The sequence below is a fragment of the Micropterus dolomieu genome, linkage group LG09 (assembly GCF_021292245.1).
Source record: "Micropterus dolomieu isolate WLL.071019.BEF.003 ecotype Adirondacks linkage group LG09, ASM2129224v1, whole genome shotgun sequence".
Classification (NCBI taxonomy): Eukaryota; Metazoa; Chordata; class Actinopteri; order Centrarchiformes; family Centrarchidae; genus Micropterus; species Micropterus dolomieu.
Window position 1 is genome coordinate 27033955 of NC_060158.1, and position 19720 is coordinate 27053674.

The 19720-nt window shown below is 39.6% G+C and overlaps 1 protein-coding gene across 8 annotated transcripts in view; it reads right to left on the minus strand.

Annotated features, from left to right (window-relative positions):
* Nucleotides 1–19720, minus strand: part of thrb (thyroid hormone receptor beta) — a 98970-nt gene that overhangs the window by 26147 nt on the left and 53103 nt on the right. For all 8 annotated transcript variants that reach the window (XM_046058032.1, XM_046058033.1, XM_046058034.1 and 5 more), the window contains one exon: nt 10377–10443. The gene's annotated coding sequence lies outside the window, so the exon portion shown is untranslated. The remainder of the gene's footprint in view (nt 1–10376; nt 10444–19720) is intronic.

Sequence of the window (19720 nt, forward strand, 5' to 3'; positions counted from 1 at the left end):
CATTTTCCCTCAACATCCGGTGTATCTCATGATTGCTAGCTTCCTAAAGCTGGTTCCATTTGGGCTCCAGCTTCAGGTTAGTAAATTCCTACATTCGTTAAGCCCAGAAACAAACACAACTTCTTATAAATAATAAACTTTCTCGCCCTCTTTTTGTCTTTTTCTTTTTACACAGTTGCTACACGGGTGAGCCTGTTTGTTCCCAAAGTATTTTTTAAGACTCTCAATTCCAATTTGAAGCTTTTAATTTCACTGGTATCTGCTACAGCCTGACGGATAAATCTGCATGTCGATATTTTTGGCCAATATGAGCTAAAATAGGTAGGTATCTGTGTTTATAACAGCCAGTAAATGACGATCAAAAAAGAAACGAAGAGACGGATCCTACAAACATGAGTGTTATTGCTGTTGTATAGTTTGTCCATCAGAGGGCACTCTGCAACTCCCCTGTTGGCAACTCACTGTTTCAAGCCACAAATCCACCACAACACACAGCAATCAGCTGACGTATTCAGCTGTACTTTTGCTCAAAGTGCTACTGATAACGATAAATATATATATGTTTTTTTAAACTGCATTATGTCTCGTTGAGATCTCATAACTACACATAACAAATGTTAGGGATTATCTATAGCCCATGTATCAGAATAGTGGATTTTAAAATCCTCAAATATCAAAATCGGTATAAGTCTTAAAAAAATCCCATATCAGTTGGGATCTAGTATCCACAATGTGTGCTCTAACATACTATAGGCTTATGTTATGGCTTATCAGCTTATCATTTCAACTTCATAGTTTACTTCCCTGTACTTACGTTTTACTGTACAAAGGTGAACACTGATGATTCAACCAGAACAGTTTCATGCCCAACCAGTCTTTGGAAGAGCTCCAACTGCCAATCATCTAGCAGCGACTATGAACGTGACTTTTACTGCCTAAAATAACCTGGCACAACATTCAGTTGGTGTTCTTTTCCTCTGTAGAAGGATATAACAATTGGCTTAAATATGTTAGACAATTTTGTTATTTCATAAATGTAGACTAATGTATATGTAGAGTAAAAAAAGACATATCAGAGAGAGTTTTCAGGTAAACCAAACCAGTCACACCTATAGGCGCTTACAGGGATGCATTTCAGGACAACCCGATTCCATCAGATAGGAGGGCCACAGATGGCAATTTATTTTGGAAGGGGGAAAAATCATCCAGCTGAGTGCTTTCTGTGGCTCTCTAATTGCCATTTCTCCACATTAGTGTCCCAAATAAACAAAAGTGACAATAATGGACTTCCACCGCAGGCGTAAATTAGCTGCAGTGGCAGGGAGCAGGGTTGCTTCAGTCCACCCTTTTCCCTTTTCATTGAGCTTTGACCTTTTCTACTTTCCTGCTTGCTCTATCGGAGGTCTTTTATACCTTAAAAAAAGATGTGTTAACTAGTTCCTACTTCTACCCTGACTCTGTGCTGCCTTTGCAGCCACTTAAAAGTGGTTTCCACTGTGCAGAATGGTGTCTGTGCAGAGTTCAACACTACAGGGCTGTTTTCACATTTAACTACAGAGAGTGGAAAGTTTCTCTGTGCTCAATGAAAATCCGATTTTAAGGGGTAGGTCTACGAGCATGATTTGTCATGAACTATCACAAATAGTTTGGAAGCCAATCCTGGTTTAAAATGCAAATTTATATGAGAGTTATGTAGGAACTTTAAGCCAATGAGCAATCTTGTGTCCTGCAGGAATAATAACAATTATTAATTAATAAACACAATTTGCATATTCATAGATTCTGATATTAGTTGGTTATTAATTGGTTCTTGAAGGAGAAGATGCCCTTTTACAGATTGCAATGTGGAAATTGTAATTTTGTTTTTGCAGAATCTAAACATATCAGACACACATTATAGTTTTATGCCTAATACATGTCTGGAGGGCTCGGCCAACTTCTATACAGCTGTTTCTTTATAATGCCGTTATGTATCAAGGACTGGTGTAAAGCAAGGCATGGTGGCAACAAGATCTAACCTTTTGTGCGATTATACTGAGGACAGAGGAGGCTAAACCAAGGTTATCTTACAGAAAACCTCCCATTTCTTCTCTTCTCATGTACACACAAAAGAATCTGTCAAACTTATACCAGCTCTCCAGGGTTTCCTACCTGTCTTTTCAAAACACAGGAGCACTGCCCCTGGCATGGAGTTCCAGCCTGTCTCGCATTTTATCTACTTGTACTTTATGTGCACTCATTGATTTCTCCCCTTGACTTTCCTGGAACAGCACAAATGGAGTCCTAAAAGAATCCACATACTTTTCTTGATGAGAAGGTGCTGAGCTATGATGCGGAGCAATTTAAACTGCAGCCTTGTGTCTACTCTTTTCCTGCGACGATTATCTGTCATGGTGTGTACAGAGCGGTATGTGTGTGCGTGTGCATGTATGTGCATGAGCTAACATGCTGCAGCCTTCAAGCTGGCCTTGCTTCAACAATATCCCACCCAAAATATCTTGCAAGCTTTCTTCAAACACCTACCCAGCTTTAAACACATTGGTACTGGTGTGTAAATTAAGCTACACACAGCTTCATCCACAGTGCGCACGAGCAAAACTATACCAAGTATTTGCTAACAAATATTTTCAGATAATCAATATACAATATGAAACAGCTATATGTAAAAGCATATAACTTGCAGGTACATCATGGCTTGGCCATTATTATCTGAAATCAGTATCACAATTAATTGTCATTTTGCTCGAGATTCATCAAGATAAATGTAAGGCAAATTTGATATTCTATTCACCACATCATCAAGGGTTGTCATGAGTGTTTTTCAGATTTGAATATTTTTATTGCCGTATTTCGGCACAGAAAACGTATTTAGTGGTTTTGTCTTGAAGAAAATTCTCTGGCTCCATGCTGAGCTTCCACAGGGTCTTAATGCAGGTCTCGGTCTGTTTGTCCAGTTCAGAGAGTTTGTTGAGTCTAACACTCAAAGAAACAAGCCTCAGAGAAAAAAGTAAGAGAGATTTAGAATAAAATTACAAAACATGTTCTTGCATGAGGCCTAATATCTCTTTACGTACACCTGTGCACAAGATGCTCTGACCCCGCAGAGGACCTTACACAAATACTTTGTACTGAAACTGCCTTCAACTGCCTTATTCGCTTGTTTCGAGCCTCTAATTGATTGCAATTATACTTTAAATAAACAATACATTTGGATAGTTTAAGTACACTTTGCTGAGAATACTTCAGTATTTTTACTTACATAGGTGGGATTGTGAATGCAGGACTTTTTGTAAGTAAGTATTTTTATAGTGTGGCATTACTACTCGGACTTAAGTAAATGATCTAAATACTTTTCCACCCCTGCCTCCACTAGAGTTTTTTTTTTCCTCTATACAAGGTAGACTGAGTACATTACTTAGAACAGTTTGGTGGAACGACACCCTCCTCTAGCAAAATCAGTCATTTCATCCAGGGCCACTAAACAACATGTTTATGCTGAGATGGCAGCGCCCTGTAGCAGTGGTAGTAATTACAAAGGGAGCAAAGGAGGAAGTCAGGTGACTGATTACAGGTCATTGTAAAGCAACAAGGTCCGCATAGGGAGGGGGTATGTGTGGATGGATGGGACAACCAAACATCTGTCTTTTAGGATTTCCCGACCACGATCGCTCCCTTACCTTAAACACATAGTTTTTACTGTAACCATGACAATGAATCTCCCGTAACCCTAAGAAGAGATCATTTTCACCCAAACCATGATGTTTCTCTAACCTTAACAGCGTACTTATTTTAACCCAAACTAGGATCTTTCCCCAAGTCATTTTTGTGCCTAAACTGCTGTTAAATCCTACAAGGGATCTGTGACAGTTTTGGAGAGAGCAGACAAATGATGTTGTCCTCTGTCCATATGGACATCAGATCAGAATGCGCTTCAGTGTGCCGTTCTAAAAGGCAGTTTACAGACAACATTGTGTGTCGTTTAATTTGGAGGACGTGTTCGCTAGAACACTGCCAACTTGCTTTTCTCTGTTTTGAAAGAACCATGGATGTATTATATAAACTGGATGCCAGACTCCAAGATAGCACCCATTCATTTGACAATTTATTTCTTGCCCAGACGCATAACCCTTTTTTTGCTGGATTGGAAGGCAAACAGGCCACTTCATGAATAACATTAATATGTTTGGTTTCAAGGAAAATACCAAAAAGTTTGAGCTGTCCTGTCAGCGGTTTTATAGGCGTGTCTCTTATAACGGTGGGCATTAGACCGCAGGGGATTTTGTTAAGTGCATCTTAAAACAAGCCAAAACAAGGCCCATTACTGCACTTGTATGAAGAGATCCACCTTGATTCAAAAGTTTCACCACATTTTTGTTACGGGAAAGTACGACTTTATTACTGAGAAAACAGACTAACTGATTCAGAAGTTTATTTTCTGTGGTGAATTCACAGCTCATTTGTTTTGCTTTGACTGGATTTTGAAAGCCCGGGAGCCACCCGGGGCAACGTTTGAGAATCGGCAAAAGCCAAAACACTAAGTGAGTCATTCAAATGGCATTGTCTCAAGAAGTCAGTGCCTCAGTTTGTAAAACAGTTCCTCTTAGGATACTCAAGGGGTCGCTGAAGCCATCAAGTTTCAGATTGTACCGGCAGCTACTGTGGAATTATCGCTGGCTGTCAGATTTGATCCACAACTGCAGTCAAACCTCAACCTTTTGATCGGTAGTCAACATGTTACATCCTGGACCATATTCACGCTCTTTGTTCCTTTCACAGATTTCACATCTTACAACTACAGACACATGAGAGACTCTGTGCTTGGAAGTCAGATTGAGTCGTAGGTTTGCACTGTCTTGTGGGCGTGTTCTCTGCCTGTGGTTGGAGGCCGCGCAGCGCTCTGAAAGGCCATGGGTGAGCACTTCCTCCTCTACACAGGGACACACATTCTATGTGGTTTCTCCACCGCAACAGCCACCACATCCTGCATGACGAGCGCTGCAGGAACACTGTGTACTGCGCATTACAAAACAAGAAGAAATGTAAACTAAACAGTGCACGTTGATTAAACGTGCTCGCTCGCTTACTCATGACACCACTTGAAAAGTATTATGCAACTTTGATTAATGCATAATGTACTAAGCGTTGAATATCACAGACCGTCATAGAAATATATACAGGACACACACAGGAAATGTGTGTGTTACTAGTGTGTAAAATGTCTCTCTCATACATATTTCATAGCTTTCATGTGTTGTTGTTGTCATGTGATCAAATTAACTCAAATAAATTTCATTCCATCCTCAGATACACTGTTATCACTGTTATTCAGTGATAAAGCGCTCAAATACCCACTTTCCCTAACCTCACTTGTTTAGAGCTACCATATTTAGAAATTCTCTGGGTTTCCAAGAATTACTTTCAATTTGGCTGTAGCGTGTAGGGGGAGAGACCGATATGATGAGAGGATAACAACATGAAAGCAACCTTACAGTGTAGGGCTGGGTCTTTTGCTGAGAAACAACAAAACTGTTTGCTTCGCTGTTGATGATAAAACAAGCTTGAAGGTTTTACATCACATTAGCCACTATAATAGGAACAGTGATCCTTAACAAGCGCAATTCATCCAACACATCTTTAAATGAAAGCAGAACCATGTAATTCAACTTAATATGGCCACTGATTTAAAAACACAGACAGACAGTAGCTAATACAGAAAATTCATTGTGAAATAGCCCACATGTGTGCACTCAGATGCCTGGGGTAAGGCAGGAAACAGGAAATAGGCCCCTAATGGGGTACATGCTGTACTTTTCCTCATTGATAGCATCCAAAGATAGATAGACTGATTATCGCAAACCAGTTCTTGATAGCTACAGGACCACGAGACTAGCTGTATGCAACAAAGTTGTGTTGTACATATAGTGTCTAGCATTTTCTCCACACAAAACTGCAGACAGTCACAACAGAGTAAAAAAATAAAAAGCAAACAGATGAAGACCTTCAGCTGACTCTGTTCTATCACGCTTGTTCATAGTTTGTTTTATGTGCTTTCTTCAAATGTCAGTGCTGCCCTGTAAAACCCTTTGCCAACATGAATGGGTGCAACAGATCTCTGAGAGGAGAAGCACAACAATACAACAAGTCATCAAAATATGCTTGAGGCATGAAAGAAATCAACATTCTTTGAATCTGGCATAAAGTTAATGAAAAACACATTTGTATCAAAATCCTCCACTTTTAAAGCAGACCCAAGAGCATTTCTCTGACTGTAATGTATTGTTTAGCTATTACCAGAGAGCATCCTGGAAACCAGTGACGGTCAATGATCAAAGGTTTCAGCTCCACTATGATCATGCTCAAACGTCTTCTAACGGCTTCTCAGCGAACCCGTTTCTTGTAAATGCTTTGCTTTGGCAATGTGAGATTTAGGTAAAGGGGGAACACAAAATGATGCAATGCATATACAGGGTTTCCACACTTCAAAAGTTCAGTCCCAGAGTATTTCCATACCTTACTGAAGTTTGTGACTTCTACACATGCTACTGAAACTGAAAACTTCTATTACTGAAAATGAAAACTTAAGTACACCATACGATCAAAAGCATGTGGACATTTTATATTATATATATATATATATATATATATATATATATATATATATATATATATATATATATATATATATATATATATATATATATATATATATTCATTCAATATGTTACACAAAAGCTTTGAGAAAAGTCCAAAAACTCAGAGTCCAAAATATTTGTTTTCTTCTTCTTTCCTCTCCTGTTGATCATCTCACGACACTTCAGATTTATCTGGTGACCCTTTGGACTCTCTGGAATGGCCCAACCCCCTAGGCTGGGAACCACTAGACTAAACTACCTAACTGGATATAAATAGTTTAAACGTGCTCTACCTCGAGCAGCAACAACAGTAAAATGCTGCTCTAACATTAACGTATCATTATGTCACGGGAGACATTTTACTGCAGAACGACTACTTTTACTTTACAATTATTTTTATTTACTTCTGTACTAAGTATGATTTTGAATGCAGGACTCAATGGAGTATTTTTACACTGTTGTAATGTACACAGACTTATACTTCTTCCACCACTGAATTATCGTCCGACCGATTTATCAGCGGGCCGATATTATAAGCCGATATGAGCTAGTTGCATTTAATTGGCATTGGCGTTTATAACAGGAGATATATGACTATTGATAAAGAAACAGAGACATATCCTTCCCTCATGTCATGACTGTTGCATAGTTTGCCCACAGAGGGAGCTCTGCAGCTCCTCTGTTAACAACACTGCCTCACCACAAAAACCACAAAACAATCAGCTGACCGGAGTCTAGAAACGTTCAGAGGGCTGTGATAGCGGTGAGTGGGTCACATTAATTACATAACTTGAATAATTATAATAAAAACAGACCCATCATTTCTCCTGTTCTGAAAACATTCATGACTTGCTAACCCTCCCGTTTTTTCACTGCCCTCCCGGCTCACAGCAGCATGTTTAATGTTCTGGTAGTTGGCTGTTGGAGACTACGCTGCTGGCAAACGTGATTGTAGATTTATTTCTGAAACAGTGGCAGTTCTAGCGAACAGTCCACATTTGTCCCTAGTTCATCACTTCTTCACCACTCTAAAATCACGTGCAGCAAATTAAATTAGCCACAAAGCTAATGTCGTGTTTATCAGTGGAGGAGCGCTAACATTAATGAGCCCATAAACTAGAGTTTCTGACGTATTCTAAATATATCTGCGAGCCGCATGTCTGCAGTTAGTCGGCGTGTCTGAAATGATAAAACCTGAGCAAACATGTAAATAAATGTGAGCTGAACAAGAATCTAACGCGGCTCCTGTAGCTCCTCTTAGTGTGACATTGTAGATGTGAAACGCTGTCAGAGCCGTAGCGGCTCTGGTTGTAGTTATAATGTTAGTTAAATGAAATCTCAAAGTTGCAGGTCCTCGTAGAGAGTCATGTAGTATTAGATGCATTCAACAGCAGCTCACTGTAACGTTATCGTAGATGTTTTAGAGCCAGCTGGTGGTTGAGAAATGGTTTCTCGTAGTTTTGGATGTTATTAAAGAGTGCTGGTACAGGGATCGACTAGATGTGAATATGCTACATTGAATGTAGTTAATAGGGCAGATTATGTTTAAGGTAAAATACACATAGCCTACACTTATTCTCCTTCAGCCCTCTGTTTACAGTTGCACCTTTCTGCAGCAAATATTTGTTGATGAGCAATTGTTTACATATGAATGTGTTGAGACTGTAATTTATTTTATTAACATAATCCATTTAAGAAAAGGTATTATAGCCCACATACAGAACAGCTTTCAATATTGGCCTGTGGTAAGTGTAGTTTGGACAGGAAAGGGGTCTACTATCCAAATAATTTTCAAAATCAAAATATTGGCTCATAAATCTGCTCTTTTCCACAAGATTATCAACATTGGCCCCAAAAAACCCGTATCGGTTGGGCTCTACACTGAATGTATTTTTGAGACTTATGCTTTGCACCAAATAGACACAACACAATGAACAAACAGTAGGACAATATATGCAAAACAGAGGCAGTACATGCTGCATTCACCTGTAATAAAAAAATATTGGCTCTAGTTGTTTTGAAAACTTCACAAAAGGGCATCGGGGCCTTATCTATGTCTAAATGTCAGCCCTCATAACAGTCCTCAGTGGTAATCTCATCGTGCGCAACGTCAGCTTGAATCATGAATCAACAGTGACAAGCAGCAGTAAACAATAGTCACAGCCTTGACCAATATGCATCTTATTTGGGGGGTTGCATTCTGATAAGAGTCAATCTTGATCCATCGCCAATTATGCCTACAGCTCTCTGATACTTAATTTATTCACACTGTGCAACGTGATACAGCCTCATCATCATAGCAACTGGTATCACAAAAAAGGACAGCAGATGGTGTTTTCATTAAAGAATTCAAGCTAATAGAAGAATCAACCCAATGACTTTGTGTTGGGAGTCTCCGGTGCACTTATCATATTACATTAAGTTCTCAGGCTGCCTGGGGAAAAAAAAACACAAAAACACACAGGCCAAAGAAGATCGCTGATACGCTGAGGCTATCTGGTGTGTTTTGGAAATGCTGCAGTGTTCCTGTTACACTGTACACAGCCATGAGCTGAGCAGGTCCAAATAACACATCGGGTGTATTATAACCAAAAATCCATGTACTACTACAACAACCAGCAGTGAGAACACAGTCACAAATGGCTGACAGCTGGAGCCAACAATCACCTGCACAATTATCATCATTACATTTTAGGTCCAACACATTTTCCCATTTTATTTGTACCTTTTTTGCTTTCAGTCTGACATCTGCTCTGAGCTACACGGCCACTCTGTTAAGTCTTAATTTTTAATAAGCGGTCACATATATTTCCTTCCTTGCAATATACAGTACACAATGCTGGCTTTGTTGAGCTGCATTTATAGGGCAACACTAACCTAAAATATGGTAAATGCAGCAGCTGCCTTTATTTGATGGTCAAAACTATTTTTTTAAATTGAATCACAGTGGGTTTTTGATGTATCAGCTGTTGATTACAAAAAGTGACGGCTAGAGCTGAGTGCCGCAAGATTTTCACTGCCCCCAACGAACCTCAGAATAAGGCTGTAGGGGAAGTGTGTGCACGTAATGCTCTTTATAACAGTCAAAGTGTTAGCCCTGCGACTGAAGTTTGGAGAACAGATTGCCTGTTGTTTTTAATTCCAATACAATTTTAGAACAGATCTGTGGTTAAGACAGACATTAGTACCCAACATACCACAAATGATGAAATAATAACAATAAAACCATATTATTTTGTTATAATATGATATGCCATGGTATATCAGATATGTACTATACTGTTAACGCTAAATGGATTTGGAGAATTTGGATTTGATAACATTCAGCGTGTTTAAATACAATATTGAAGAAACATTCATACCATTAAAATGTTTCTGATTTTAACCACATCACCCAGCCCTATGACACCCCCTGCACACACATGCACAGTCTGCAGCTGTCAAACCCAAAGACAAGAAACAGAATAAACTGACAGATCAGCAGTCTGGCACATAATGATTTAGCCTGGATCAGTACCAAGATTAGAGCTTCATTGCATTTACATCACGACTCTAGACTGCTAGAGACACAGATTTTCTTTGTGTGTGTGTGTGTGTGGGTATGTGTGTGTGTGTGTGTGTGTGTGTGTTGGTGCGCGCCTTGGCCACAGCAGGGAGGTATAGTGCAGAGAACACACAGTGTATTGGCATTCTGCAGGCTGCAGGACTCTGACTGTGTGGAATTGAGCAACATGAAGGTCTTACCAGAGGAAGTGATGAAGTCTGACTCCAGGCACCGCTGAGGAGCTGCTGAGCTCCCCGAGAGAAACACCTACAAAAACACACACACACACATAGACATATAGAGGCCGGTCAAACTAATGAGCAACAGAGATGAAAATCATAGTCTAACTACTAAAACCAGTAAGTCCTCTGGAAGACTAGAAACAATCGCGTGCCATTAAATATTCACATTGGCATTAAAAACACTAACAATCAAGCCATCTGCCCGTTTCCTGTGTGTATGACAGGATGTAGTCAGAACATTACTAAAGGTGACCTATATACAACACTACCCTCAACAAAGCAACTCCCACAGCTGCTGTAAAATAACCTCTGGTGGCTTCCACATGTGGTCACGACCACAAATACTTTCCCCAGCGCTGCAGTGAAGGAGGCCCAGTGTAAATTTATTTTCCCCTTTAGGACCGGCTGCTCTCAAATGAGTCAATATATATATCTTTTTGTGTGTGTCAGCCCCTGAAGCGAAGAGAGGCATTTTGGGAGGAAAACGGCCATAAATAAAACAACGGTCACAAAACATGTGCAGGGAAGTAGAAACGAGCGCCTAAGTCTGGTGTTTCGCCACAAAGCATTGGACGTTCATGGGGAGATGTCAAGGGAAGAGGAAAAACACAGAGGCGGCAGTTTGATTATGATGAGAGTGAGAAAGGAAAGCATTTGTTTATGGCATTAATTCAGTGGCAGGACAGGGCTGGTCATCTCTCTCCGACAGACGGTAATCACTTGTAATCAGACTTAATGGGCACTCTAATGGGAACGCGTTTCCTCCCTGCATGCTCTGTCTGCAGCACCTTTTAACACACTCGTCCACACGCAAACAAGCAAGCGTGTGCGCACATTTGCATCTCATCTGGGGGAAATGCAACGCCGCGCTCCCATCTGAAAGGTAATCATCGTTTTAATAATACTGTCTATCCATAACAGTACAACATAATCAACTCCTATTTGTGTGTAATGTTAATTTGCATATTGGTTCATATTCTCTTCGGGCCTCATTTGTATGCGTTCTTTTGCAGGGGCTGGTTACTCCGCTGAGCTCCGGTCTGGTCTCCATCAACACTTATACAACATCACAAACACACAGTTTACATAGCTCATTAAAGGATAATCCGCTTTATTACTTATTGTCGCAGTCTTTGCCATCATCAGTTATGATAAGGATGTACCCGCCAAGCTGACTGCTGAGACCAGGGAACAAAATCATGACAACAAAGCAGAGATTCATGTGCTTGCTGCATTATAATGACAATCAGGAACTGTTTAGCCAGATTATTTAAAGCACTTTATTTGGCGGAGAAAGTGAAAGTGAGGGCACCTGGAATGTCCACAGCAATCCCTTATTGCACAGAAAAATAAGCTTGACTTTGTTTAAACCCTGGCATACTGTTCCTTGACCTGTCAGACCGATGTTGCTGTGTTCTCAGATCTCAGCAATTAACTTGCATTGGAGAAAGGAAGGCGTCTGGACAGTGTTAGCTGTCTTTCTTAGACGGTACGCTATCAAAACTAACCACAACGGGTATAGGCCTGTGACCTCAGCACTCTGTTATTTTGGCATCTGGATGGTTAACTGCCTGTTAGGGCTATTGGAACTTGAGTCATATAACAAACTATTTCTGGAACCCACCCACACAAATATTGCACCAATCACATTACCAAAAATTCAAACCCACATGGAGAGCCTTCACTGCATTGCATGCACACGCATGACGCACGAGACAAAGTCCTACAAAGTCCAAAGCCCTACCGACGGTATCAATCTATTCCACTGATGTACAGGCTGTAACACGGCAAAATACGCTGCAATATGCCAGCAAAGAAGGTGAAGAAGAAGACTGCAAGCTAGCAAACAAGGATGTAAACACTGCTGGATTTCAAATAAATAAAAAATGGGCTTTTTAAATATTTTATGAGGAGGGAAATATGCTTTTGGTGACACTAAATCTAACTTTTGTTTGTTTACAAGAAAACTCCACACTGTGGTCAGTGGTTTTGAAATGCACAATGATTTGTGGCTGTGAAGAACACTTAACATAAAGGAAATTATGCATTTCTGAATTTATCTAGCTAAGAGTGGACAGGCTTAAGTAGCCAAAATTAAAAAAAAAACAAATAATGTAATGCACTTACCCCAAGAAAAATGAGTTGCTTCTGAATACATTTGTGCACAGACATAATAAATCAGTGAGTTTCTCCTGCACTCTGCTGTTCGCTATTGATCCATATGTGCCATTAGATTGACACTCAACGCCTTTTCAGTCTCAAATGCAACCTATTATCCTGCATTCAGCCCGGTAAAAGCTTCTAGGCACATGACCGCAGAATACATTTTCTGTGGAGTAGTTTAACAGCATCATAAATCCGACAATACAAATTAAAATAAATCGAATTAAAATAGCTTATTTCAACTTGCTTTTCAAATTTCACTGGGCAAGACTTACACCAAACTATTTATTATTCTCTCGGGGAAATACATTTATTTGGTAAGCACAAAGAGTGTATGGCATTGGCTATGACAAAGACAAAGGAGTAGCAATACTTTTAATATCTCCTCCCATGTTCTTGATTCAACTTTACTAGTCATGTTTCCCCCATAAGATGCAGCAGTTTCTAAAATATTTTCTACCAATAAGTGATTTTGGACTGTGATGCTGTCATCCAGTCAGAAATGTGTGTGTGTGTGTGTGTGTGTGTGTGTGTGTGTGTGTGTGTGTGTGTATTTTGGTGAAGAGAGCCACAAGAAGAGAGCGATGAAAAGAGAGTGAGTGTGTGTTTGTGTGTGTGCGTGTGTGTGTCTGAGAGAGAGAGACAGAGTTGTGAAAAAAAAAAACCCCACTGATACACTCTATTACTCAGTTTCCATGGTGATTCGAGTTATATTTGACAATGTGACGCACATTTTCAGCATCCACTTTTGCTGTTAGTCTTCATCTTTTCCAGCGCAGCGAGCTAAAAGTATGAATGGTTTTTATTACAGAAAAGTGAGGCAAAATGACAGCTGGGCCTGTGTCTGAGGCCTGGAGAAAGTCTAGAAAAGACGTCTAGATGAGTGTCGACGGGCTGGTCTGTAATGGTTGTAAATGGTTAAGTAAAGGCTGGATTGGGCAGAGCTCCTCCTCAGTATGTTCCTCTAGGGGTGTGTCAAGTGGTCTGTGGGAACCTTAATGAATTCAAGGCTTTCTTGTGCCTGTGATCCCAACTCGCAAGTCCCCACTTCATGTTTCCAGTGTGTTTAGTCCTGTGTACTTAGCCTCCAATTACTATACTATTAACTCCAAAGAATTAGTACTCAGTCTGGATGGTACTCTGTGACTTGCATATATAAACTGAATGTAAGCTTGAACTCTGGAAAATACACGATACTTAAAGATGCAATAATGTACTGGCCTGTAATGCAAGTGCTGACATTACTGTTTCATGAGCATTCATGCATGCAAAGAACAAAACAGTACAATTATTCCAGTTTTTTTTTCCATGCTGAAGTGTTGTTCTGTTGTATCTGCTCATATGAGCTACAATAGCTTAGGGGATGATCACCCCCGTCACTTTTTCTGCAGCGAGAGGCGCCTCTATCCAGTTGTTTACAACAGAATATCTGCACAGTGTTGTAGTTGTGCTTCAGGCACCTGACATGTCTTTGTGGTTCTAAAAGCACAGCAGGTCACAAAATGTTCAAATGGCCTACATCACTGCGGCCATTTCTCTTCTGTCCAATCAGGTAAAAGCAAACACGAGAGTTGTTCTGTTGTGTGTCATAAAGATGTAACATGGAATGAAAGGTCCATTTAGAAACAAGAGAGAATATCATGATAAAAGTAGAGAGCATCAGGCTTGGGGCATGATTAAAATGGATGGTGAGTTTTCCTCTGTAGTCCAACAATATCACACAATCTCATGAATTAGCTAAGTGATTGGCAGCAGCTGACTTTGTGCGAGCCTTTAATCACTAAAGAAAATATCATGTAACTCTGCCTTGTGCCCCAATCTAAAGCCCAACCTAATCCACTGATGTCCAAGTCCAAGGTTTATTTTTGAATACATTTTTTTTCATCTGTTCTTTTCTTTTACAATGGGAAAAAAAGACCAGAAAGATCCCCGGTTCTCATGGAGCCAAAATGGAACTCTTTATCCTCCTTCCAGATCCAAGGCCAGTGCTTTGGTCAAGGACAGTGTTCAAGTGTTTTAGTGTGGGAGGAAAGTGGAGCACTTAAGGAAACCATGTGAACACGGAGAGAACCATCACTCCACCTAGAGAGGCCGCAGTCAGGTTTGAACCAGAGGACCTTTTAGCTTTGAAGCAACAGTGCAAAGCGTGACGATGTGCAAAACGGAAGGTTTGATACACAACCAAGCTTTTGGAACAATAGTTCTGTAATTTTTCACTGCAGAAGGTGAAGAAACCAAAATATGGCAATTTATTGACCTATACTTATAAAATGTAAACATTACTTGCCAGTCGGTCTGGCTTAAAAAAAGGAAACCTTTATACACAGATAAGAAGTGCTCTCAAAAGGTAAAATTGCTCTAAAATATTTTCAAAACTAAACACATATGAACGACTGGGGGGGGGGGTCTAGATTTTTATGTGCACTCTAATGCCAAAATCGGATATAATGGGATGCCTGGACCATGTCACACCATGAGAAGCTCAGATCAAAGCCTGTGATGTAGGCACAGCATGAGCGGTTTTCCTTAGGGGTGCACAATACCACAAAATGTGGTTCTGATCAGATACCAAGTAATACCAGGGCCAATTACTTAAGGCCATGCAATGTTAAAACACAAGGCAGTTTTTAATGACAAATAACAAGTGTTTATTGTGCTGATTCTGAGAATGAATGTGGTGATCACTATGCACAGGCACACAACAGCAGCAGAGAAGCAGAGTGTTGCACATGTGCCCAGAACATGATCTAATGTGACACATTTCCATTTTATTGTAACTAGCCTTTTGGCATTTCACAAAGTACCGATATGCAAAACAAGGCTTGTATTGGTAATATAGATACTTTAGGTATTGATGCACCCATCCTAAGGTTTCCATGTGATAGGAACATCGTGGTAAGATGTTTATGAAGATTCTCCGTCATCCAGGTCATAGTTATCCAACAAAGGTTAAAGTGAAGGGCAACTGGACTTGGTTGAAGATACTGGAAGACGTTTCATCACTCATCCAAAGGACTTCTTCAGTTCTCTTCTTCAGAAGTCCCTTGTATGAGTTGCCGTTGACTGTTGGATAACATCGTGGTAAAAAAGTTTTCTTGCATTGATGATGTGTTTCGGGTTTTACCTAAACTGCAAAGTGCCCCGCCACCTGCAGCTCTGAATGTAATCACTGAACTGTAGCTGTATCTTACTTATTACTTCCTTTTAGGCCTGGGCAATAAATAAATAATGATAATTATCGCAATATAATTTTCCACAATAACAATAGAACAAAGGTTCAATATATTGTCAATAAATGTTTGATTTAATTCATTTGAATCACAAACAAATTAGCACAACAAAATTTTTCCTATTAAAGATATTTCTTTTGTTGAGAAAAAGGGACTGAAAAGAGATTTTACTTAATTTTATTCAAGTATATAATTAAAAAAAATATATTTTATCTTATTTGTTTTGAATGTTCTTCCTCAGATTTATTAATGTCATCCACTCTTTGGCAAGTCTTTGTCATGTTCTGACCATAAATAACAGTTTAAAACCACAACTAACCATCTGATTTCTTCAAAAAGCAAAAATCAGCCTTTTAATTTGATAGAAATAATCATTTAATATTTATCGTGATAATTATCAATATCGAATGGTATGAAATATTTCAGCGTGCTAAAATATTTGGCCATATCTCCCAGCCCTACTTCCTTGCATTGTTTAAAACTGATCTGCAAAGGAAAAAGTGCAGAAACTCCTTCTCCATATCTTGCACATTTGTTAGCAGTCAGTCGCTAACCTCAAGGACCAAGCATAGACTATACAGGAAGTGGATGTAGTCATTGTCACATCTCCCGTTGCTTTGTCACCCCCAGCTGGCCGTTCGATAAAATGCAGGTTTAAGGGACTTCTGTGTTCACCTCAGGTCCCTGACCAGAAGCTTCCCGCTTGGGACCATGACTACGCCCCGGCTGAAGAAAAAAGTGAAGCCAAAAAATCTCTATGGCCCCCTGGTGGCTTGCCACAGTATAGGTGATAAACCCTGGCCCCCTTCATGATAGCAACAGGGACATGGGCCAAACTAAAAAAAAAAAATCAAAGTACACGTCAAATACTTTTTTCACCAAAGACAGCTTCTGTCATTGTAGTTAGTTCATATCACGCTGATGTCTGTTCAAGCATTTTTCTGATAAGTTTGGTTATCATTAGTTATTTGTTTCCTTAAGTGTCACCAGCTGCTCAGTTTTTACTTGATGGACAGGGACAATATTGTGAAAACATGTTCACATTCCAATCCATCATACGTTCCTAACAAATGTTTTTTACAATAAAACCAAACTGAACCAAAGTTCCAAAGAAGATTGTCCTTGTTGGTTTTTATGACTGTTTCTGGACTGGATCATAAAAATCCCTATAGACCATTACTGAAGAAGGAACAACAATGGAGACTTTTGAAATCTAGGGGATCCCATACTGTAAGACTAAAAAACTACAATGGACATCAAGCAGATTTGGTGTCAGTCAGGAGGCACCGGTCCAAATCTGGAGAGTACACAATTTCTTTTGTGCAACTTTAGCAAAGAAAAATGGTCATCCGTTAATAAACAACTTGCTGTTTCACTCGGTTAGGTAAATAAACAGATGCAGAAACATGCGGGCACAGAGGACTGTGAGATGAACAACAACTGGATTTCTGGTACTCTAGCAAAATGTCCAACATGCTGGGTAAACTTCCAGCTCACGTCTGTACCCTTCTCTGTCTCAGCTCTAGTTACCAGCTACGCTCCTCCAAGTGGTGGCTTTTAAATGTACCCCAGGTTTTGAAAGATCTGGGGAGAACTGCATTTTCCTACTAAGCACTTTGAGCATGGACTAATCTCCCAAAATACTAAACACTAGACACATTTATATCCACTCGTGAATGAAGGTATTTCATAAAGAATGTGGTGATGGAGGCCACTGTGAACAGCTGTTCTCCTGTGAACAGCTGTTCTTTGTCTTGTTGCTGATTTTTGTATATCATGTTTTATATGATGCATTTTAATATGTTGTGTTTCTGTGCAGTTGCTACATTGGCTTGGTCTCTCTTGTAAAAGAGATTTTTTTGATCTCAATGGGACGACATGTTAAGATTTTTGCAAACATTAAAATTGAATCTCTCTCTTTCTGAAATTCCTGATCATTGAGCCCATTTCGATCTCAAAAATAATTTAGGGTCTGAGGTGTGAAGGAATCTTTGTAAAGAAAGTAGGTCCCAAAATCTGACAGAAGCATCAAACAAAGTTAGACAGCTGGTGAGAACAAACTGCGTACAGAGGTGAGGCAGCAGTCAGATTTGACAAAAGAACAATCCATCTTAAGGAATCTTTCTAGAGCATTTTTTTAAAATAACACACACACACAAGACAGGGGACTGTCAGGACCACCCTTCAAAGAAGCGTTACCTTCAAGTGAGCGGAGCTAAATTAAGCAAGCGAACAGGTAAAGATAACTGACATGATTAAACTGCTCTGAGCTGTCAGCACCAGAGGAAACAGCTGTACTCACTGCCAGTGCTAATTCCATTAGATCCTGAATAAACCGCCTGAATGCAGTATTTGAACATGTTACACGATCACACTGACGTTTATATTGTGCTGCAGTTAAAAAGGGAAACATCAAAACAATACTCCACAAAATGGGTCATCTTAGTTCTTTAATCAAATTTGCACTCAAGCGTCAAAGCTTAGTCTTGACCTGACTAGCTTTTTTCAGGGCTTTCAACCGTATAAAAAGGTCGCCATCAGTGGATGGAGTTTGATGAAAATCCTTGATTTTAACGCTGCAACTATAATTTTTATTGGCAATAAAACGGATTGATCATTTTGATTAATATTTTAGTCTATTAAAAAAACAGAGCCCAAGGTGTTGTCTTCATAATGTCTGACCAATAGTCCAATATCTAAAGACTTTCAAACAAACAATGAATCAATTACTCAGCCGAACAAATCATTGAAGTCACTCATTAAGTAAAAATACCAAACTTTTGCTGGGACCCCCTGCCAGTCAGTCACAACTGAAAAAGCCTCTCTGGTCCAGCGGCGCTTCATTTGAACCTTCCTGGGAGGATTTGATCGTTTTCTCTCTATCATTGTAAACAAAAGATCTTTGGATTTTAGACACCCTTCACAAACTGGGACTGTTTTACGATAAAAAAAACCCCCCAAAACATTAAAACTACAGTATATGGAAGGTTTTCTTGATCATTATGAGATAATTGAAAAGCAGGTCCAAAACGGCATAATGGTACAATAGTAAGCAAAAACAAAAGCTACTGTGTAATTTTGAGCAATTACGTGTGTTTGTTTGTCTGTTTGTGTCGTTGCTTTGTTTCTCTCACTTGATGTAAAAAAACAACAACTAATCAAACAAATAATATTAATGTTAATCTTTTTTAATTGATAAGTTCAATATACAATGACATCAGCAGTAAATCGTCCCATTTGAGAAGTTGCAATGTTTTGTGATTCGGTCTGAAAAAATGATCAATCATCAAAATGATTGATGATTAATCTTATGTTAATGTAGTAACTGAGTAGCTGACAAACTGTACTAACTGAATGAATCCATGACATGAGAATGAATGTGAGGAAAGATTACAACCACAGAGCAAAGATTAGAAAATATCTAAATTTCATGCATATCTTGCCCTACTAACATCTCCATCTTCCACACACACACACACACACACACACACCCCTCCCTTGCAGGCTGATAAGGACAACGCGCCGGCTCGCAGACTCTGTTTGCAGCTATACTGAGTTCTTTTCTCCTATTTTTCAGCCTTGTGGACACTATTTCAGGGAAAAAAAAAAAATTAGCAAAAGAGGAGGGCGAAAATAAAGAGCCCTTTTCAAATTGATGACAGCAGTGGGCGCTGAGGGAAACCACTGAAAGGAGTCTATAAAGCAGCATCATAGCGTCTGCCTGTCCTCCCCCCTCCTCTCTCCTGACATCAAAAGTGTGCGTCCATCCTGAGCCGACAGAGCTCCAGATAGTACCGGTGCATGCTGGGTAAGAGAGGACAACTCAGGACACATGCAGGGACTTTAAGGATACTGCAGTAAGCTGTTCACAATGAAAAAAAGAGAGGGAAAAGATGCAGAGAGACGGAG